The 24,127-nt window shown below is 44.1% G+C and overlaps 1 pseudogene; it reads right to left on the bottom strand.

The window, feature by feature from the left end:
• Positions 1 to 1,003: 1,003 nt before the first annotated feature.
• On the bottom strand, positions 1,004 to 24,127 carry LOC123482483 (annotated as a pseudogene).

The following is a 24,127-nucleotide window of genomic DNA, read 5'->3' as shown; positions in this document are numbered from 1 at the left end:
CTCCTGTAAGTCACTCTGGATAAGAGCGTCTGCTAAATGACTCAAATGAATTACTTTATCTCTGAAAACCGGATGTTTCTGGTTTCTACCGACCCCGCTGAGGGTGTGACGTCTGACTGTTTTATTACCATCAAGTTGTTATACTGTGTGTGTGGTTTTTGAACTGTAAAATAAAATCTATAAAATCTAACAATTCGTCCCTCTGCGATACCTTGCATCCTATCTCCTTGCTGCCTCCTCAACTGTATTGGATGCGTTTTGAGGAGGCGAGGACTCGAGGTGAAGATGAATTGAGAAATAGCCTTTGTCCTATTAGGGTGTGAATAAATACAAGTGTGGAAAATGTCATACTGATACACTGAGCAGATCTACCCAGCATCCATTTTTACAGAGGTCTTCTATTGCCATGGTAACACAGCTCTTTATGTTGTCAGATGTCAGACCATTGTGTTCCCCTGGAGAGCATGCGTGCGTGCGTGTGTGTGGTTGTCACAGCCAATCTGACAGTGGCTTTGATGGGTCTGACTTCAGTGACCAGATTATAGCGATTACATGCCGCCTCCCCTGGTCCTTGTCTGCCAGTTCAGTTAGCTTCTTTAAAAATTTGATTAGATTGATGTTTTGGGCAAACTGCCATTTGCCAGCAACTGAACAACAAAAGACAACATTCACTCATACAATGTGTAACAGCTGACCTCCCATAATTCAACTATGACGTCAAAGTCTGCATACATTGTAAGATGAAGAAGTCACACAATTTCATATAATGGTATTTATTATAACATCTCCATTTGAATTCATCCAAAAATAAATAAATGATCTCTGTACAGTACATTATCTCGACACACCATTATAAATGTATTTTATTACTCTTCCTTGACCTTAACCTGTAAACATTTACCAGTCCATATGTAACCTCTTTAGTTGTGTCAGGAATCCACAGTGTCACTGCAGTCCCTCCTCCTCCTCTTCAATCCCATATTATCTCCATCTGTGTGTCCCGTCACCGTGTCTGTCCGTTTGTCTGTCGTGTCCGTTTGGAAAAGTTGGGCCCAAGCACCTGTCTGACGGTCATATTCACCCTGGAGGTCTGGATGTACCTGGAGCACACCGCCCAGTCCTCCTCTGACACCGCTGGACCAGGATGGCCTCTCCCTGGGTATGGTCCTGGGCGAGCCTGTGGTCTGACCCTGGGCCTAGGCCCTCTTCCTCCAGAGAGGGGTCCTTGGGGGCAGGGACGACGCAAGGCACAGCGCGTTAGAGGGTCATGGCTAGAAGGGATCCAGGTTTTGTCAAATTAATGTCAAAAGTTGAATTTGTTTTCCATTTTAGCTAACCCTTTTCCTGACCTTAACCGATCTGCTGCGTAAGTTCTCCTAACCTGCCACGAAATGTCAAATCTGACGCTAATTTGACAAAAGCTGGATACCTTCTAGCCATGACAGTGGTAGAGGAGGCAGCTGTGTCTTGACATCATCATTGTGCATGTACATGGCGGTGAGTGGGTCTTCAATCCGGGTTCCACCGAGCAGGAAGATGGTGGATTAGCCGAAACTGCCGTCAATCAAAAGAAAGAGGAAGAAGACGTATGAGGATGACAGCAAAGATACAAAAAGCAATGGTCAACAGCTGCTTTCACATGCAAACTAATACATTCAGAGAGGTCACAGAAAAGCCAAAGAGTGTCAGGTTGTAATTCAGGTTGAATTGAACAGACAATATTAAATGTAACTGCTAAAATCAACACTGAAAGCTGTGGTTGGTGGGTTGGTACAACAAACCCCTCTCACCTGAATGACAGGAGTGGTCGAGTGTGGATCAGCTCCGATTCGTCCACGTGGATCCTGAGCGACGAATCGGAGCGGTAGTTGTTGAGGATTCAGGCCTCTGTGTTGAACCTGGGGGAATCGGAAGACTGCGGCTACACGGCAGGATACAGAGTGGCGATCTGATGGAAACGGAATGTAGTGATCCGCTGAATACGTCTGCAACTGAGGGTTGAGGAAAAATCCTCAAACAATGTATTCATTAATTTCCATTTCCAGGACCATGAATAATGTCTATGTTGCACAAGCATTTCAAAGGTCTGTATAGTATAACTTTTCTCTGTTGTACAGGTCTTTAGAGGGACTGGGAGATCAAGAACAAGACAGTTACTGTAAGATCAAGTCTAACATCCTATTTTCTCTTACTGCAGTCAGTCAGACAAAGAGTCAGTCAGTCAGAATATTTCCATCAATAACAAACAAAAAGTCTTTGTGCTCTGTATCTCTTCTTGGTTAGTGTTGTGGGCGTGGCCCCTGTGTCTGTATCCTGTGAAGTGAAATCATAGGATAATCACTCATTGCTGCTGTCTTCAAAACACCCGAATTAACTGCTAGCTATCGCCTCTGCTAGCGACCAAGCCAGTTACCACACCTCCAGCCAGAACCAGACAGGCAGAGACAGAGGGAGGGAGGGAGGGAAGGAAGGAAGGAAGGAAGGAAGGAAGGAAGGAAGGAAGGAAGGAAGGAAGGAAGGAAGGAAGGAAGGAAGGAAGGAAGGAAGGAAGGAAGGAAGGAAGGAAGGAAGGAAGGAAGGAAGGAAGGAAGGAAGGAAGGAAGGAAGGAAGGAAGGAAGGAAGGAAGGAGTAATGAGGGAGGGAGGAAGGACGGGATGGAAAGGTGAAGAGGGTAGAGTACAGACCCCTGCTTAAAATGCAGCTATTGTTGTCAGACATTTGGCAGCGTCGGTGCCAGGATGGGAGCTAATGAATCAGGTGTGCAATTCCTGGCTGATTTAATGGGACAGAGGACTAAACACGTTGGATGTCATTAGCATATAAACGAGACAGGCAGGCGCACAATCACAGATGAACTGTCTTGAAAGGAGCAAACAACACTAATAAGATCCAAACGCCCCAGTGGTGGCTGTAGTCACGGTGACTGCACGCATACATACACACACACACCGAACCAACTGACACAAACATCCAAATCCCTCTAATATTTCACAACGAGAACAATACTAAGTACATACAGTATTCATGTTATGTTTTAAGTGTTGACTGATAATCTATTCTACAATAATGTGGTGGATGGATGATACAATAAACTGGATTCAGTTGAGGATCTTTAGCATACGTAACTGGTGCACTTATGAACGAATCATGCAGTGCCGTGGTATCAACGGGACACTGCATCATTAGTGATGTCATTTTCAGATACTGTATGTAACAAGGTCTTGTAGAAACATTTATTTTGTTTCCTTCTCTCAACATAAGGCTCTGCTCTCACTTTTCTGTGTTTTCAGACCTGTACAGATAAAGAGACGGAAACAAAGAGAGGAGGCCACCTAAGACCAGAGAGTTGGGACATTGAGGTTTCTGCATTTTGATACATTTACATGACACTACAATATTCTATGGCAGCCATGTTAGCTCCCCATTAACATTACATGGGGAATATAATGCCTACACTGAGCATTATGATGCATTTACATGACACTTCAGCATTTTAGTGCCGCCATATTAGCGCCCCATTAACATTAGATGGAGAATATTTAAATAATGGTATGTAACTGAAATTTTAAATGTTCAAAGTTGACCCAAATCTCTAAATACAGTGCCTTCAGAAAATATTCACACCCCTTGACATTTTGTTGTGTTACAGCCTGAATTTAAAATCGATGAAATAATTTTTTGTCACTGGCCTACATACAATACCCCATAATGTCAAAGTGGAATTGTGTTTTTTGAATGTTTTACAAATGAAAAGCTGAAATCTTGGTAAGCAACTCCAGTGAAGATTTGGCCTTGTGTGTTAGGTTATTGTCCTGCTGAAAGTTGAATTCATCTCCCAGTGTCTGGTGGAAAGCAGACTGAACCAGGTTTTCCTCTTTGCCGTTTCTTTTTTATCCTGAAAAACTCCCCAGTCTTTAACAATTACAAACATACCCATAGCATGATGCAGCCACCACTATGCTTGAAAATATAAATATGGTCCTCTGTAGCTTAATTGGTAGAGCATGGTGCTTGTAACACCAGGGTAGTGGGTTCGATCCCTGGGACCACCCATACGTAAAAATGTATGCACACATGACTGTAAGTCGCTTTGGATAAAAGCGTCTGCTAAATGGCATATTATATTATTTTATTATTAAAATATGGAGAGTAGTACTCAGTAATGTGTTGTATTGGATTTGCCCCAAACATAACACTTTGTATTCAGGACAAAAAGTGAATTGCTTTGACACATTATTTGCAGTATTACTTTAGTGCCTTGTTGCAGACTTCCTTCTTTTCACTCTGTCAATTAGGTTAGTATTGTCGAGCAACTACAATGATCAAAAATATAAATGCAACATGTAAAGTGTTGAAAAAATTTTTCCGGAAATTTTCCATACGCACAAAAAGTGTATTTCTCTCATATTTTGTGCACAAATTTTTTTACATCCCTGTTAGGGAGCATTTATCATTTGCCAAGATAATCCATCCACCTGACAGGTGTGGCATATCAAGAAGCTGATTAAACAGCATGATCATTACACAGGTGCACCTTGTGCTGGGGACAATAAAAGGCCACTCTAAAATGTGCAGTTTTGTCACACATCACAATGCCACAGATGTTTCAAGTTTTGAGGGAGCGTGAAATTGTCATGCTGACTGCAGGAATGTCCACCAGAGCTGTTGCCAGAGAATTTAATGTTCATTTCACTACCATAAGCCGCCTCCAACGTTTGGCAGGATGTCCAACCGGCCTCACAACCGCAGACCACGTGTATAGCGTTGTGTGGGCGAGCGGTTTGCTGATGTCAACGTCGTGAACAGAGTGCTCCATGGTGGCGGTGGAGTTATGGTATGGGCAGACATATTCTACAGACAATGAACACAATTGCATTTTATCGATGGCAATTTGAATGCACAGAGATACCGGGACGAGATCCTGAGGCTCATTGTCGTGCCATTCATCCACCGCCATCACCTCACGTTTCAGCATGATAATACACGGCCCCATGCCGCAAGGATCTGTACACAATTCCTGGAAGCTGAAAATCTCCCTGTTCTTCCATGGTCTGCATACTCACCAGACATGTCACCCATTGAGCATGTTTGGGATGCTATGGATCGATGTGTACGTCAGCGTGTTCCAGTTCCCGACAATATCCAGCAACTTTGCACAGCCATTGAAGAGGAGTGGGACAACATTCCACAATCAACAGCCTAATCAACTCTATGTGAAGGAGATGTGTCACGCCGTATGAGGAAAGTGGTGGTCCCACCAGGTACTGACTGGGGGGGGGTATCTGTGACCAACAGATGCATATCTGTATTCCCAGTCATTTGAAATCCATAGATTAGGGCCTCATTTATTTCAATTGACTGATTTCGTTATATGAACTGTTTTATTTATTTGTTTTCACCAAAGAAAACAAGTAATATACAACAATACAGATACAAAAATATATACAGTGGGGAGAACAAGTATTTGATACACTGCCGATTTTGCAGGTTTTCCTACTTACAAAGCATGTAGAGGCCTGTAATTCTTATCATAGGTACACTTCAACTGTGAGAGACAGAATCTAAAACAAAAATCCAGAAAATCACATTGCATGATTTTCAAGTAATTAATTTGCATTTTATTGCATGACATAAGTATTTGATCACCTACCAACCAGTAAGAATTCCGGCTCTCACAGACCTGTTCGTTTTTCTTTAAGAAGCCCTCCTGTTCTCCACTCATTACCTGTATTAACTGCACCTGTTTGAACTCATTACCTGTATAAAAGACACCTGTCCACACACTCAATCAAACAGACTCCAACCTCTCCACAATGGCCAAGACCAGAGAGCTGTGTAAGGACAACAGGGATAAAATTGTAGACCTGCACAAGGCTGGGATGGGCTACAGGACAATAGGCAAGCAGCTTGGTGAGAAGGCAACAACTGTTGGTGCAATTATTAGAAAATTGAAGAAGTTCAAGATGACGGTCAATCTTCCTCGGTCTGGGGCTCCATGCAAGATCTCACCTCTTGGGGCATTAATGATCATGAGGAAGGTGAGGAATCAGCCCAGAACTACACGGTAGGACCTGGTCAATGACCTGAAGAGAGCTGGGACCACAGTCTCAAAGAAAACCATTAGTAACACACTACGCCGTCATGGATTAAAATCCTGCAGCGCACGCAAGGTCCCCCTGCTCAAGCCAGCGCATGTCCAGACCCGTCTTAAGTTTGCCAATGACCATCTGGATGATCCAGAGGAGGAATGGGAGAAGGTCATGTGGTCTGATGAGACAAAAATAGAGCTTTTTGGTCTAAACTCCACTCGCCGTGTTTGGAGGAAGAAGAAGGATGAGTACAACCCCAAGAACACCATCCCAACCATGAAGTATGGAGGTGGAAACATCATTCTTTGGGGATGCTTTTCTGCAAAGGGGACAGGATGACTGCACCGTATTGAGGGGAGGATGGAAGGGGGCATGTATCGCGAGATCTTGGCCAACAACCTCCTTCCCTCAGTAAGAGCATTGAAGATGGGTCGTGGCTGGGTCTTCCAGCATGACAACGACCCGAAACACACAGCCAGGGCAACTAAGGAGTGGCTCCGTAAGAAGCATCTCAAGGTCCTGGAGTGGCCAAGCCAGTCTCCAGACCTGAACCCAATAGAAAATCTTTGGAGGGAGCTGAAAGTCCGTATTGCCCAGCGACAGCCCCGAAACCTGAAGGATCTGGAGAAGGTCTGTATGGAGGAGTGGGCCAAAATCCCTGCTGCAGTGTGTGCAAACCTGGTGAAGACCTACAGGAAACGTATGATCTCTGTAATTGCAAACAAAGGATTCTGTACCAAATATTAAGTTCTGCTTTTCTGATGTATCAAATACACTGCTCAAAAAAATCCTAAGAACACTTAGACAACACATCCTAGATCTGAATGAATGAAATAATCTTATTAAATACTTTTTTCTTTACATAGTTGAATGTGCTGACAACAAAATCACACAAAAATTATCAATGGAAATCAAATGTATCAACCCATGGAGGTCTGGATTTGGAGTCACACTCAAAATTAAAGTGGAAAACCACACTACAGGCTGATCCAACTTTGATGTAATGTCCTTAAAACAAGTCAAAATGAGGCTCAGTAGTGTGTGTGGCCTCCACGTGCCTGTATGACCTCCCTACAACGCCTGGGCATGCTCCTGATGAGGTGGCGGATGGTCTCCTGAAGGATCTCCTCCCAGACCTGGACTAAAGCATCCGCCAACTCCTGGACAGTCTGTGGTGCAATGTGGCGTTGGTGGATGGAGCGAGACATGATGTCCCAGATGTGCTCAATTGGATTCAGGTCTGGGGAACGGGCGGGCCAGTCCATAGCATCAATGCCTTCCTCTTGCAGGAACTGCTGACACACTCCAGCCACATGAGGTCTAGCATTGTCTTGCATTAGGAGGAACCCAGGGCCAACCGCACCAGCATATGGTCTCACAAGGGGTCTGAGGATCTCATCTCGGTACCTAATGGCAGTCAGGCTACCTCTGGCGAGCACATGGAGGGCTGTGCGGCCCCCCAAAGAAATGCCACCCCACACCATGACTGACCCACCGCCAAACCGGTCATGCTGGAGGATGTTGCAGGCAGCAGAACATTCTCCACGGCGTCTCCAGACTCTGTCACGTCTGTCACATGTGCTCAGTGTGAACCTGCTTTCATCTGTGAAGAGCACAGGGCGCCAGTGGCGAATTTGCCAATCTTGGTGTTCTCTGGCAAATGCCAAACGTCCTGCACGGTGTTGGGCTGTAAGCAACACCTGTGGACGTCGGGCCCTCATACCACCCTCATGGAGTCTGTTTCTGACCGTTTGAGCAGACACATGCACATTTGTGGCCTGCTGGATGTCATTTTGCAGGGCTCTGGCAGTGCTCCTCCTGCTCCTCCTTGCACAAAGGCGGAGGTAGCGGTCCTGCTGCTGGATTGTTGCCCTCCTACGGCCTCCTCCACGTCTCCTGATGTACTGGCCTGTCTCCTGGTAGCGCCTCCATGCTCTGGACACTACGCTGACAGACACAGCAAACCTTCTTGCCACAGCTCGCATTGATGTGCCATCCTGGACGAGCTGCACTTCCTGAGCCACTTGTGTGGGTTGTAGACTCCGACTCATGCTACCACTAGAGTGAAAGCACCGCCAGCATTCATAAGTGACCAAAACATCAGCCAGGAAGCATAGGAACTGAGAAGTGGTCTGTGGTCACCACCTGCAGAACCACTTCTTTATTGGGGGTGTCTTGCTAATTGCCTATAATTTCCACCTGTTGTCTATTCCATTTGCACAACAGCATGTGACATTTATTGTCAATCAGTGTTGCTTCCTAAGTGGACAGTTTGATTTCACAGAAGTGTGATTGACTTGGAGTTACATTGTGTTGTTTAAGTGTTCCCTTTATTTGTTTGAGCAGTGTACTTATGTCATGCAATAAAATGCAAATTAATTACTTAAAAATCATACAATGTGATTTTCTGGATTTTTGTTTTAGATTCCGTCTTTCACAGTTGTAGTGTACCTATGATAAAAATTATAGACCTCTACATGCTTTGTAAGTAGGAAAACCTGCAAAATCGGCAGTGTATCAAATACTTGTTCTCCCCACAGTATATGGTGTGCAGGTGTGGTTGGAAGCCTAAGGGCTTATCTGAAAACCACACCACAAAAAAACAATTTACAATACGTACATAAATAAAAAAGATTTGTTAAAACAAATAACAAAACCTACTAATTATAAATGTATAAATTAATTGATCAGTAATAACATACAAAAACTAACAATATTTGTTTTGTTTAAATGTGTGTGTGCATGTGAGTGTGTGATAGTTAGGCTATATGGAGGAGATTACTGAGTAGTTTGGTTCATCAGGCTGACCCCCACTGTAACTCAGTAAAATCATTGCGTTTATATTTTGGTTCAGTATACAATGTTTTTGATCCATCCTCAAGTTCTCCCCTATAACCGCCATTACACTCTGTAACTGTTTTAAAGTCACCATTGGCCTCATGGTGAAATCCCTGAAATCCGGCAACTGAGTTAGGAAGGAGTGACTGTGTAAATTTGCAGTGACTGTGTAAATTTTGATGTTACTCATATTGATGTTACACAGGAAACAGAAACCAGTTGGGACTTAATGTATGAATGTGCGGGTTGACAACATGCCTAGTAAAGTTTGCTTAACTATATATCTTTGTCTGTCGTGACTACAACTCAAAGCATATTGAAACATGGTGGCAGCGGTACTCAAAATAACCTGAATCTCATCGATGTAAAGGAAGAATACATCCCAGGTGGCAGTTTGAAAAAGTGCTGCGTTTACAGGCTAGTCATCGCGCCGAACGTTAACGTTAGCTAGCTATCGTATCCAATAGCTAGCTGGCTATTGGATACAAGCAGATTTGTGAGTAGCTAACGTCCCATTCTACGAATAAATTGCCATGGAAAATGCACTGAAACCTGATTGTAATTTAGCACTGACCTGGAAAAGATGGAAAGAGAATTCAATTTGTACATGGCTCTTACAATGAGAGAAAAACCTGAGGATTACTAAGTGAAGCTACTGTATTATCTCATTGAGGAAAAAGACAGAGAGATTTGTGAGACTCTCTGTGTGGGCAGTACAAAAGACAATCTCTCTGTTGAGGAAGTAATTGCAGCCCTGGATGCATTTTGTGATCCAAAGAAAAATGAAACAATTGAGAGATAATTTTTTCATGCGAAGTCAGGGCCAAGATGAGAGTTTAGACAAATATCTCACTGAATTGAGGACTCTAGTGGCCACCTGCAACTTTGGAGTAATCACAGACTCTCTTATCAGGGACAGGATTGTGTGTGGCACATGTGACCCACACTTAAGAGAGCGCTTACTCAGAGAGACTGATCTCAGTTTAGAGAAATGCATACAGATTGGAAGAGCTGCAGAACTGTCCAGACAGAGAGCTAAAGTCATAAATGTGCAGGGCCCTGTAGCAGTGCATGCAGTCACACAGAAAGATAGACCGAGAGGAAGAGGAGACCCTACAGAGGGACAGAGCATTATACAATGCAGATACTGTGGACAGACACATGAGAGAAAAAAGGAAAAATGCCCTGCAAATCCTGTGGGAAAAAACAATCACTTCTCTACGGTTTGCAAAAGTGCAGGGACCAGCAAGAGAAACAGAGTCCTGGCAATGGATAATGCGTTAGCTGACTCAGAGAGCGGTGAGGATGTTCTCTGCATCACACTAGGGCCAAAGTCAGAGAGCATCAAGGTGGTGCAGTAGAAAACCACAGAGCCCAATGCAGCTCTCTTTGCAACCATTCTGGTCAACAAAAAGTCAGTCAGATTTCAGCTAGATTGTGGTGCTAGTTGTAATGTTATCCCTGCAAACCTCATAAAAGCCAGTCACCTAGAGCCCTGCAGTCAGGTATTGGTGATGTATAACAAGAGTACTCTGACGCCACTGGGGAAGTGCACACTTAAAGTGATCAATCCACGCAATAAGAAAACCTACCGAGTTGAGTTCATCGTAGTCAACAAGAATGTGCACAGGCCCATTCTAGGCAGTAAGGCTATCCAGGCAATGGAGTTGATTACTGTGCAGCATCACAACATCCTGGCCTTCGAGAAAACAACAGGATCCTGGACTATAGAGCAAATTAAACAAGAGTACTCTGATGTATTCCGGGGAGATGGATGCTTACCCGGCAAACTGAAGCTGGAAGTGGATGAGCGAGTGGAGCCCGTCCAGCTGCCAAAGAGAAGAGTGCCAGTAGTACTATATAAACCACTCAAAGAGGAGCTCAGTGGTCTAGAGAAAAGAAGGAGGATAAAAGCAGTTGAAAAAAGCACAGATTGGATTAGCAGCCTGATCGTAGTGAAGAAACCGTCTGGAAAACTAAGAGTGTGCATTGATCCGAAACCTCTCAACAAGGCGCTCAAGAGGAGCCATTACCCACTTCCCACTATTGAAGACGTGCTGCCAGATCTGAACAGAGCACGCGTGTTCTCTGTTTGTGATGTAAAAAATTGATTTTGGCATGTGGAACTGGAGGAGGAATCTCACCACGTTCTCTACTCCCATGGGACGCTACAGGTGGCTGCGCATGCCAATGGGAATCAGTCCAGCCCCAGAGATCTTTCAGAGGAAGATGAACCAGGCAATGGAAGGTCTTCCAGGAGTCAAAATCATTGCAGATGACATCCTGATTGTGGGAGAAGGAGACAACGATGAAGCGGCGACTCTGGACCACAACAAAAACCTGAAAATGCTCCTGGACAGATGCAGGTAGCTCAATATCAAGCTGAATCCGGAGAAGCTGCAGCTCAGGCTGAAGGAAGTGCCCTACATTGGCCACCTGCTAACATCAGAGGGGTTGAAAGTGGACCCAGGAAAAGTGACAGCCATTAAACAGATGCCTAGGCCTATAGATGCCTAGGCCTATAGATGTGCAGCGCTTCCTGGGCATGGTAAACTACCTAGCCAAGTTCTGCAGCCACGCCACGGAGCTCTGCGAGCCACTGCGACAGCTAACACACAAGGACTCACTGTGGGAGTGATGCCATTGCACAGACCCATGTGCTGAAATACTACAACCCAACAGAGCAGCTTGTACTACAGTGTGATGCTTCAGAGAGTGGGTTAGGAGCAGCCTTGATGCAGGGAGGACAACCAATAGCGAACGCCAGCAGAGCCCTGACAGAGACTGAAAAAGGGTATGCACAGATAGAGAAGGAGCTGCTTGCAGTGGTGTTTGGCATGGAGAGGTTCCACCAATTCACATATGGACGAACTGTGGAAGTGCAGTCAGATCACAAGCCTCTAGAGAGCATCATGACAAAGCCTCTCCTCAGTGCACCAAAAAGACTACAACGCATGCTCATGAGACTCCAGTCTACCTCACAGAACAAGACAACAGAGGCCCTGTGGAGGTCGAAGTGGAATCAATCAATATGATACACTACCTCCCTGTGTCAAGCGAGAGACTAAAGCACATCCAGAGAGCCACTGAGCTGGACTGGGAGCTCCAGACACTGAACAATTTGATCCTGCAGGGGTGGCTTGAAGTGAAAGGACATTGGAAGTCGCCATGTATTTTCACAACAGAGATGAGCTGAGTGTGCAAAATTGAGTTATCTTCAGAGGTGAGCGAGTCGTTGTGCCTACTGCCCTCAGGTCAGAGATAATGCAGAGAATCCATTCCTCACACATAGGAACAGAGGGATGTCTGAGAAGAGCTCGCGAGTGTGTCTACTGGCCAGGCATGCATGCATAGCTGAGAACATACATGGCACAATGTAGCACCTGCACGGCATGGGGTATGAAGCAGCAGAAAGAAATGTTGAGGCCCCACGAAGCACCAAAGCGTCCCTGGGAAAAAATAGGGACTGACCTGTTCCAGTTCAACGACAGAGACTACATGGTCACAGTTGATTTTCTCTCCAACTTCTGGGAAGTGGACCATTTGGAGAACACACAGTCGAAAATGGTCATTCGAAAACTGAAGACACACTTTGCACGCTATGGGATACCTGACATCCTTTACTCAGACAATGGTCCCCAGTACTCTTCAGACGAGTTCCGAAGTTTCAGCAAGGCTTGGGACTTTACACACAAAACATAGTCTCCAGGATACCCGCAAAGTAATGGGAAAGTGGAATCGGCAGTGAAAACAGCCAAAAGACTGATGGCAAAAGCAAAGAGAGCAGGTGCTGACCCATACCTGGCCATGCTGGATCACAGAAATACCCCGTCACAAGGAACAGACAGCAGCCCTGCAATGGTGCTCATGGGAAGACGTACAAAGACACTACTTATAATGAGTGAAAATCTTCTGAGACCGGGGATGGCAAACTGTCAGCTGGAGAAGTTCAAAGAAAGACAGCAGAAACAGGCGAAGTACTACGACACCTCTGCTAAGGATCTCACAGAGCTGCAACGAGATGACAGGGTGAGAGTTCAGCCACTCACAGTACAGAAACACTGGTGGCAGAGGGCCACAGTTGTCAGACCAGTGGAGCAAAGGTCCTATGAGGTGAAGACAGAACAGGGACAAGTCTTCAGGAGGAACAGGCGACACCTGAGGAAGAGCAGAGAAATAGAGGAGGATTTCCCCACTGTTGAGGAGCCTGGCACAGAGCCAGTAGACAGAGCACCAGCTGACACCCAGCAGGATGCTGAACACAACCTAGAGGTGGACGCTGCACCTCAACAACAAGATCCAAACATCTCAGGTCAAGCACCTCCTGATGTAATCAACACTCCCCACACAAGGTCTGGTAGGGCCATCCGAAGACCTAGACACCTGAAAGACTTTGTGTGAAGGTAAACATAATAACAATGAATGGACAGTCAGAGACAGTAAACAAACATTCAGTTCACATTCCAGTTTATTGCAGACATGGAATACAAGCCAAAGTTAGGTGGAGTCAGCCTTTGCAGTTAAAGAAAAAAAAAAAAAAAAAGAGAGAACATGTAGCAATATTGATATTACTCATATTGATGTTACACAGGAAACAGAAACCAGTTGGGACTTACTGTATGAATGTGCGGGTTGACAACATGCCTAGTAAAGTTTGCTTAACTATATATCTTTGTCTGTCGTGACTACAACGCAAAGCATATTGAAACAGTCAATGTCTGTTTTTGTTTTGTTTTTTTACCTATCTACTAATATGTGCCCTTCTTTGCGAGGCATTGGAAAACATCCCTGGTCTTTGTGGTTGAAATTCAATGCTCGACTGAGGAACCTTACAGATAATTGTATTTGTGGGGTACAGAGATGAGGTAGTCATTCAAATATTATGTTAAACACTATTATTGCACAAGAGACCTTTATTTAACCTTTATTTTGACAGGGAGTCAATGCTGAGACCAAGGTCTATTTTCCAGATGAGCCCTGTTTAGCACCACAATACACATCAAAATACAATAAACACATTAAACTGCACATTCATATACACGCTATTATACACAACAATACACGAAAAGCAAAACACAATCATAAATAACAGACACATTCTTCTGTAAAAAGGTCCACTAACAACCGTCTGAAATGCCCTAGAGGCACCAATTCCTCCAATTTTAAAGTGTATTGTAGATCATTCCACACGTAAGGTGAAAGGAAATTAAAGCCTGATTTACCTAACTCTCTAGACACCAAAGGAGTCTCCAGAGTTAACCAACCCTGTGAATGGGTGTGATAACTTGTCATTTTAAATCTTAACAGTGACGTTAGGTAAGTAGGACGTTTGTGGAGCAGGGCTTTGTAAACAAAAAGAGAGTAATGATGTGATCTACTGTCCTTGACTTCAAAGAGGTCCAGACAACCTTTTGGTAAAGAATACAGTGATGAGTAATACAACTGTCTCCTGTGATAAAACGAAGGGCGCTATGAAAAAAATGGTATCCAATGATTTAAGAGTAGTGGCAGCTGCACTTTGATAAAAAAGTATCACCATAATCAAGAACAGGTAGAAAGGTTGACTGCACAATCTGCTTCCTGCTGGCTAGAGAGACCAGATCTGTTTCTGTAAAAAAAGCCCAATTTAAATCTTAGTTTCTTCACAAGCTCAGTCGTATGTTTCTTAAACAATAAATCATTGCACGAGTTTTAAATCAGTAAGGGCTTCCTGCACAACTGCAAAATCGGACTGTAGCCTTATCACAGCCAGGTCAGCGGTCAGGGTAAATGCTTACATAATAGTATAATCCGCATAGAGATTTTTAAAAAATATATATTTTTTAAAGATCGACCAATAGCATTTATATAAATAGTGAAAAGAACAGGTCCTCGACCTGCAGAACACCTTTATGTACACTACCGGTCAAAAGTTTTAGAACACCTACTCATTCAAGGGTTTTTCTTTATTTTTGCTATTTTCTACATTGTAGAAAAAATTCCTCACCAATCTACACAAAATACCGCATAATGACCAAGCGAAAACATGTTTAGAAATTTTTGCACATTAAACATTTAAAACAGAAAGGTACACACCTGTCTATATAAGGTCCCACAGTTGACAGTGCATGTCAGAGCAAAAACCCATGCCATGAGGTCGAAGGAATTGTCCGTAGAGCGCCGAGACAGGATTGTGTCAAGGCACAGATCTGGGGAAGGGTAACATTTCTGCAGCAATGAAGGTCCTAAGAACACAGTGGCCTCCATCATTCATAAATGGAAGAAGTTTGGAACCCCCAAGACTCTTCCTAGAGCTGGCCGCCCGGCCAAACTGAGCAATCGGGGGAGAAGAGCCTTGGTAAGGGAGGTGACCAAGAACCCAATGGTCACTCTGACAGAGCTCCAGAGTTTCTCTGTGGAGTTGGGAGAATCTTCCAGAAGGACAACCATCTCTGCAGCACTCCACCAATCAGGCCTTTGTGGTAGAGTGGACAGACGGAAGCCACTAATCAGTAAAAGGCACATAACAGCCCGCTTGGAGTTTGCCAAAGGGCACCTAAAGGACTCTCAGACCATGAGAAACAAGATTCTCTGGTCTGATGAAACCAAGATTAAACTATTTGGCCTGAATGCCAAGCGTCACGTCTGGAGGAAACATGGCCCCATTCCTACGGTGAAGCATGGTGGTGGCAGCATCATGCTGTGGGGATGTTTTTCAGCGGCAGGGACTGGGAGACTAGTCAGGATTGAGGCAAAGATGAATGGAGAAAAGTACAGAGAGATCATTGATGAAAACCTGCTCCAGAGGACCTCAGACTGGGACAAAGGTTCACCTTCCAACAGGACAATGACCCTAAGCACACAGTCAAGACAACGCAGGAGTGGCTTTGGGACAAGTCTCTGAATGTCCTTGAGTGGCCCAGCCAGAGCCCGGACTTAAACCCGATCGATCATCTCTGGAGAGACCTGAAAATAGCTGTACAGCGACGCTCCCCATCCAACCTGACAGAGCTTGAGAAGAATGGGAGAAACTCCCCAAACACATTTACATTTACATTTTGTCATTTAGCAGACGCTCTTATCCAGAGCGACTTACAGGAGCAATTAGGGTTAAGTGCCTTGCTCAAGGGCACATCAACAGATTTTTCACCTAGTCGGCTCGGGGATTAGAACCAGCGACCTTTCGGTTACTGGCACAACGCTCTTAACCACTAAGCTACCTGCCGCCCCGGTGTGCCAAGCTTGTAGCGTCATACCCAAGCAGACTCAAGGCTGTAATCGCTGCCAAAGGTGCTTCAACAAAGTACTGAGTAAAAAGGGTCTGAATACTTATGTAAATGTAACAAAATGTGGAAAAAGTCAAGGGGTCTGAATACTTTCCGAATGCACTTTATATATACATATTCATAAGTACAGTTAAATTAGATCTTTAGAAAGAGAAGAGGCGCTGTGATACAAGATGTTTATCTGTTTTTTAAAGCTAAACTTGCTTTTAGCCTGAGCATTCCACGATGACATGGCTCTATGCATAACTGATCGACACATTAAATCTGTTTTGGGTTTGGGTACCGTGAAGAAACCCATAGTGGCGTGTCTGGTGGGGTATGTTTGAAGTGTATGCAAATAGATTATACAAGTGGTTAGGCATTTAACACACAAATGTTTCTTAAAAAGACTAGAAGAGAAGTACTCAATTGCTCCTCAACCTTCAACCATGAAAGACTATCAAGCATGTTGTTGTTAGTTCTGTGTGTGCAGTTAAGGGCAAGACGTGCTGCTTTGTTTTTGAGCCAGCTGCAGCTTTGCTAGGTCTTTCTTTGCTGCACCTGACCATATTACCGGACAGTAATCAAGATGGGACAAGATCAAAGCCTGAACAACTAGTACAGTTGATCTGTGTAAAACGTTTTTATAAAACAGACATGCCTTTTCCCATCTTCACAGCAACTTTGTCAACACAACTGACCATCCAATGTTACTCCTAGGAGTTCAGCTTCTTCAACTTGTTTAATGGTCACACCCTTTATGCACAACTCCAGCTGAGGTTTAGGTCTAAGAGAACGCTTTGAACCAAATACAATGCTTTTGGTTTTAGATGTACAGTGGGGAAAAAAATATTTAGTCAGCCACCAATTGTGCATGTTCTCCCACTTAAAAAGATGAGAGAGGCCTGTAATTTTCATCATAGGTACACGTCAACTATGACAGACAAAATGAGATTTTTTTTTCTCCAGAAAATCACATTGTAGGATTTTTTATGAATTTATTTGCAAATTATGGTGGAAAATAAGTATTTAGTCAATAACAAAAGTTTCTCAATACTTTGTTATATACCCTTTGTTGGCAATGACACAGGTCAAACGTTTTCTGTAAGTCTTCACAAGGTTTTCACACACTGTTGCTGGTATTTTGGCTCATTCCTCCATGCAGATCTCCTCTAGAGCAGTGATGTTTTGGGGCTGTCGCTGGGCAACACGGACTTTCAACTCCCTCCAAAGATTTTCTATGGGGTTGAGATCTGGAGACTGGCTAGGCCACTCCAGGACCTTGAAATGCTTTTTACGAAGCCACTCCTTCGTTGCCCGGGCGGTGTGTTTGGGATCATTGTCATGCTGAAAGACCCAGCCACGTTTCATCTTCAATGCCCTTGCTGATGGAAGGAGGTTTTCACTCAAAATCTCACGATACATGGCCCCATTCATTCTTTCCTTTACACGGATCAGTCGTCCTGGTCCCTTTGCAGAAAAACAGCCCCAAAGCATGATGTTTCCACCCCATGCTTCACAGTAGGTATGGTGTTCTTTGGAAGCAACTCAGCATTCTTTGTCCTCCAAACACGACGAGTTGAGTTTTTACCAGAAAGTTCCATTTTGGTTTCATCTGACCATATGACATTCTCCCAATCCTCTTCTGGATCATCCCAATGCACTCTAGCAAACTTCAGACGGGCCTGGACATGTACTGGCTTAAGCAGGGGGACACGTCTGGCACTGCAGGATTTGAGTCCCTGGCGGCGAAGTGTGTTACTGATGGTAGGCTTTGTTACTTTGGTCCCAGCTCTCTGCAGGTCATTCACTAGGTCCCCCCGTGTGGTTCTGCGATTTTTGCTCACCGTTCTTGTGATCATTTTGACCCCGCGGGGTGAGATCTTGCGTGGAGCCCCAGATCGAGGGAGATTATCAGTGGTCTTGTATGTCTTCCATTTCCTAATAATTGCTCCCACAGTTGATTTCTTCAAACCAAGCTGCTTACCTATTACAGATTTAGTCTTCCCAGCCTGGTGCAGGTCTACAATTTTGTTTCTGGTGTCCTTTGACAGCTCTTTGGTCTTGGCCATAGTGGAGTTTGGAGTGTGACTGTTTGAGGTTGTGGACATGTGTCTTTTATACTGATAACAAGTTCAAACAGGTGCCATTAATACAGGTAACGAGTGGAGGACAGAGGAGCCTCTTAAAGAAGAAGTTACATGTCTGTGAGAGCCAGAAATCTTGCTTGTTTGTAGGTGACCAAATACTTATTTTCCACCATAATTTACAAATAAATTCATTAAAAATCCTACAATGTGATTTTCTGGAGAAAAAAACAACCTACATTTGTCTGTCATAGTTGACGTGTACCTATGATGAAAATTACAGGCCTCTCTCATCTTTTTAAGTGGGAGAACTTGCACAATTGGTGGCTGACTAAATACTTTTTTCCCCCACTGTATTCAAGACCAGTTTATTGTTAATTACCCATTCTGACAATGACTGTAACTCCTTGCTAAGAGTCTCAGTGAGCTCACTGGCTTTAGGTGCTGATGTGTAGAGTATGCAATCATTAGCATACATAGTCATTTTAGCTTCTTGTAAGACAAGTGGCAAATCATTTGTAAAAATATAGAAGAGTGACGGCCCAATGCAACTGCCCTGAGGCATACCACACTGTAGATATCTAATCTTAGAGAAGCTTACATTGAAGACTACTCTCTTGAGTTCTATTGGATAAGTAACTCTCCAACCATGTGAAGGCATGTGATGTAAAGCCATAACAAGGGAGTTTTTTCCAATAACAAATTATGATCAATAATGTCAAAGGCTGTACTGAAATCTAACAATACAGCTGCAACTATCATCTCATTATCCATTTATTTTAGCCAATCATCAGTCATCTGAGTCAGTGCTGTACAAGTTGAGTGCTCTTCCCTATATGCATGCTGAAAGTCAGTAGTAAACTTATTTAAAAAGTAGCATTGTATTTGTTCAAACACAATTCTCTCCATCAGTTTACTAAGAACAGGCAGCAAACTGATTGGGTGGCTGTTAGTAAAGGCTCTATTTTTAGGTAGAGGAATAACTTTAGCTTCCTTCCACACCTGTGGGGGCACTCTTTTAGGCTATGGTTAAAGACATGGCAAATATGGGTGGCAATACAGTCTGCTACCATTCTTAATAGTTTCCTATCTAGGTTGTCTATACCTGGTGGCTTATCACTACTGATGGATAACAACAGTCTTTCCACCTCTTCCACACAAACTTGACCAAATTCAAAAACAGTATTCCTTCTCTTTCATTATTAGATCTTGAATACACAAATATGATGTGTCATTGTTCAATGTTGTCATTTCACTCAGTTTGTCCACTTTACTTTAGTATTTGATCCCCTGCTGATTTTGTACGCTTGCCCACTGACAAAGAAATGATCAGTCTATAATTTTAATGGTAGGTTTATTTGAACAGTGAGAGACAGAATAACAACAACAAAAATCCAGAAAAACACATGTCAAAAATGTTAGAAATTGATTTGCATTTTAATGAGGGAAATAAAGTATTTGACCCCTCTGCAAAACATGACTTAGTACTTGGTGGCAAAACCCTTGTTGGCAATCACAGAGGTCAGACGTTTCTTGTAGTTGGCCACCAGGTTTGCACACATCTCAGGAGGGATTTTGTCCCACTCCTCTTTGCAGATCTTCTCCAAGTCATTAAGGTTTCGAGGCTGACGTTTGGCAACTCTAACCTTCAGCTCCCTCCACAGATTTTCTATGGGATTAAGGTCTGGAGACTGGCTAGGCCACTCCAGGACCTTAATGTGCTTCTTCTTGAGCCACTCCTTTGTTGACTTGGCGGTGTGTTTTGGGTCATTGTTATGCTGGAATACCCATCCACTACCCATTTTCAATGCCCTGTCTGAGGGAAGGAGGTTCTCACCCAAGATTTGACGGTATATGGCCCCGTCCATCGTCCCTTTGATGCGGTGAAGTTGTCCTGTCCCCTTAGCAGAAAAACACCCCCAAAGCATAATGTTTCCACCTCCATGTTTGACGGTGGGGATGGTGTTCTTGGGGTCATAGGCAGCATTCCTCCTCCTCCAAACACGGCAGGTTGAGTTGATGCCAAAGAGCTCCATTTTGGTCTCATCTGACCAAAACACTTTCACCCAATTCTCCTCTGAATCATTCAGATGTTCATTGGCAAACTTCAGACGGGCATGTATATGTGCTTTCTTGAGCAGGGGGACCTTGTGGGCGCTGCAGGATTTCAGTCCTTCACGGCGTAGTTTGTTACCAATTGTTTTCTTGGTGACTAAGGTCCCAGCTGCCTTGAGATCATTGACAAGATCCTCCCGTGTAGTTCTGGGCTGATTCCTCACCGTTCTCATGAACATTGCAACTCCACAAGGTGAGATCTTGCATGGAGCCCCAGGCCGAGGGAGATTGACAGTTCTTTTGTGTTTCTTCCATTTGCGAATAATCGCACCAACTGTTGTCACCTTCTCACCAAGCTGCATGGTGATGGTATTGTAGCCCATTCCAGCCTTGTGTAGGTCTACAATCCTGTCCCTGACATCCTTGGAGAGCTCTTTGGTCTTGGCCATGGTGGAGAGTTTGGATTTGATTGCTTCTGTGGACAGGTGTCTTTTATACAGGTAACAAACTGAGATTAGGAGCACTCCCTTTAAGAGCGATGTTATATTCTTGTATTCCTACTGCTGTATCATCAAAAGTGCTGGTGGTCGTGACCTTGGAGGATGTACTGTACAGTACCCATAAAATGATGCAGCCTCCACCATGCTTGAAAACATGTATGGCAGAGTTTCTCTTATTTTGTTTTTTGCTTTGTCCCAGAGCAGTTTTTTTCAGTTTCCTAGCAAACACCTCGACACCCTGTTTGTTAAAGTGAACTAGGTCGTACATCAGCTGTGGGTGAATGTCACAGTGGTTCGCTAGGTAAACATTGTCCAAGACAGCACAGCCTTTAGACAGCTCAGCATTGTTGCGTGGCAACAGGGTGGACATAGTGATTTTGGTGTTAGGAAATCTCTCTACAGCTCTGGCTGCCACTTGCTGCATTGCAGGAGCTACATGTCCTCTCATTGCCATCAAATCATTAGTACCTGTGTGAATTATGTTTGTCCCCATTTAATTTGTTGCTTGACAGACTTTAAGGCACTTGCTGTTGTTGGGCACCATAGCTTCCTGACTGACATGGAAGGAAATAGCAGTTTCTCTCTGAGAAATATCTCATTGGAATCACATAAAATGAAGGCCATAGCGTGCTCTGCCTGTGTGCTGCTGTGTCTGGAGTGATGTTCTTTGGATAGAGTGGGGTGGGGACCACAGGTGACCTTTCGTTGTATTCCTCTCTCCTGAGGGTCCCAGCATGGCTCCGCTGGCGCTGGTGTTGGGATGTTAGGTCTGACCAGACCTCCTCAAGATCCTATCTGATAAGGGGAATGTGCTGGTGTGGAAGGAGTTGTTTTGGGTCTGGTTACTTACACCGAGTCTATGTGAATTCTGGAGGTTCACTTTGAGAAGCGGTTGTACTGCCGATGAGGGGATGTATGGGTGTGGTAGTGAGGGTTGTGGTAGGCTCCAGTTGTTATCTTAGAGTGTGAATGGTTGTGTCGTAGCAATTCTATGACTGCTGACAACTCCCTTTGTAGCTCCTCCCTGGTGTCAGCTACGTCTCTTCTCATGATGCACTCGACCGCTGCCAGTTTCTCTCTTAGTTCTTCCTTATCCTGCCTCAGAACTGTCACCTCCCCACGAAGCTCTTTCACCTCTATCTCCAGTAGGGAGATACTCCCAAAGGCCTGGGACAGGTTGTCACTCTACATGTCTGCTAAGTTGGCTCGGTTTTGTATGAGGATGGGGGGGACTTTTGGTATTAACTGATTTCTCATCAGGTCTGTCTGATTGAAGTGTAGCAGTTAGAGTGACCCTGGTAGTCTATGGTCACCCAGTGAAGCTTCTCCAACAGTCTCTTGGGCTCCCTGATCCTCGAGCCAGCCTTCCTGTGGGGAATCACACAGATAATAAATGTATTTTATTTCATTACAACGAGAATCTCAAAGACGCTTAAAAAAAACAGAAAATAAAAATACAGCAGTTCTGGCAGTTCTTGGACGATGGTCTTCCACCGATTCAGGTGATAGATCACACCAGGCTCAGCAGCATATAAAGTGAATGTTACCCATTCTAATCAATTGATTACATAGAACCCCCTATGCTTTTCACATGTATAAACCTTTAAAATACAACCTTCAAAACTGAAAGTAAAATACAAACAGAAATAAAAGACAATGATCAAATATAGTCCTTTGATTGAATTGAGTCTCTCTAGCCTAAATCAAACGTGCAAGTTGAGTTCCATTCTGATAAACTATTCACTGTGACTCAAATAAGAATGGAAGTACACACACTCAAGCAATATCACCACCAAGATGGCCGCCGGTGCTGAAAGTAATCTATTTACCGGAGCACATCTGCACTCTTCCCCAAGATGTCCTGTGTTTCTGTGGGCGTCATGTGCATGTCCAGGTTACGCACGTTGGGTTTCTGTGGGTAAGTCTTCAGACACTGTCTCACCCAGTGCTGCTGGGAGCCTGGCAGGAACGGGTGGAGATGAAGATGAACCCTGATTGGGAAGGAAAACACAGGGATTATTACATTCAATTCAACAGATATATTAGATTGAGCATGTGTCAGAACGTGTAGTAGGTATACAAGGTTGGAAAACAGTATATAAAACAGAATGAGGTGACCAGCATTCAATGACTATATATATATACACTGAACAAAAATAAACGCAACATGTAAAATGTTGGTCACATGTTTCATGAGTAGAAATAAAAAGGTCCTAGAAATGTTGCATATGCACAAAAAGCTTATTTCTCTAAAATGTTGTGCACAAATTTGTTTACATCCCTGAGTGAGCATTTCTCCTTTGCCAAGATAATCCATCCACCTGTTTAATCAAGAAGCTGACTAAACAGCATGATCATTATGCAGGTGCAACTTGTACTGGGGACAATAAAATGCCACTCTACAATGTACAGTTTTGTCACAAAACACAATGCCACAGATGTCTCAAGTTGAGGGAGTATGCAATTGGCATGCTGACTGCAGGTATGTCCATCAGAGCTGTTGCCAGATAATTTAATGTCCATTTCTCTACAATAAGCCACCTCCTACGTAGTTTTAGAGAATTTGACAGCGTGTCCAACCGGCCTGACAACGAAGGCCACAGTGGGGAAAATGGCAGAAAAATAAGAAAGAAAGTGGTGCCTATTATGAATAAACATGGAGTGGGGGATTACACAGGCCTTCTGAAAGATCTTGTGAAGGAGAAGATGGGCAAGAAAAAAAGGAGAGAGAATATGTTTTGAGTGAATATGGAATGGAGGATCGCACAGAACTTTTGGAAGAGCTTGAGGAGGAAAATGGGACAGGACGAGAGTGAAGATAAAATAAATGTGGTGGCAGGTGCAATGATGACTGCTGAGAAGAAGTTGAGAGTAGAGGGAAGTAGTGAGGTGAGGAAGGTGGGCGTCAAGTGGAAAAACAGGGATACGTGCTCCAGTAGTTCAGAGATGGAACTTGTTAAGAGAGAGGGTGAAGTACCTGCGGCGAGTTCGGGCCTTGTTCCAAGGATGATAAAGATGATTTTGTCCTAGTGGGAGTAAGATTTGTAGAGAGAATGGATCCTTGCCGTTTGGTTGATCCATATGTGGTGTCAGGTTGGGTGGAGGAGAGGTTGGGGACTGTTGAGATGGTGAAGGTCACTCAGAGTGGACTCGTGATGATTTATTGTGTGTCCTCCACCTAGAGGGAGAGGGCGCTCCGGAGTATGAGATTAGGGACAAGAATTGGGCGCCGTTGAAAGGAATGATAACAGGGGTGGCATTAAGTGTTGAGGAGGAGCAGTTGAAATGGAAGATTCCCGGTGTCTGTGGCGCC

Source organism: Coregonus clupeaformis, chromosome 34 (assembly GCF_020615455.1).
Source record: "Coregonus clupeaformis isolate EN_2021a chromosome 34, ASM2061545v1, whole genome shotgun sequence".
NCBI lineage: Eukaryota > Metazoa > Chordata > Actinopteri > Salmoniformes > Salmonidae > Coregonus > Coregonus clupeaformis.
The sequence above is the reverse complement of the archived record's forward strand: the minus strand, read 5'-3'. Positions and strand labels throughout refer to the sequence as shown.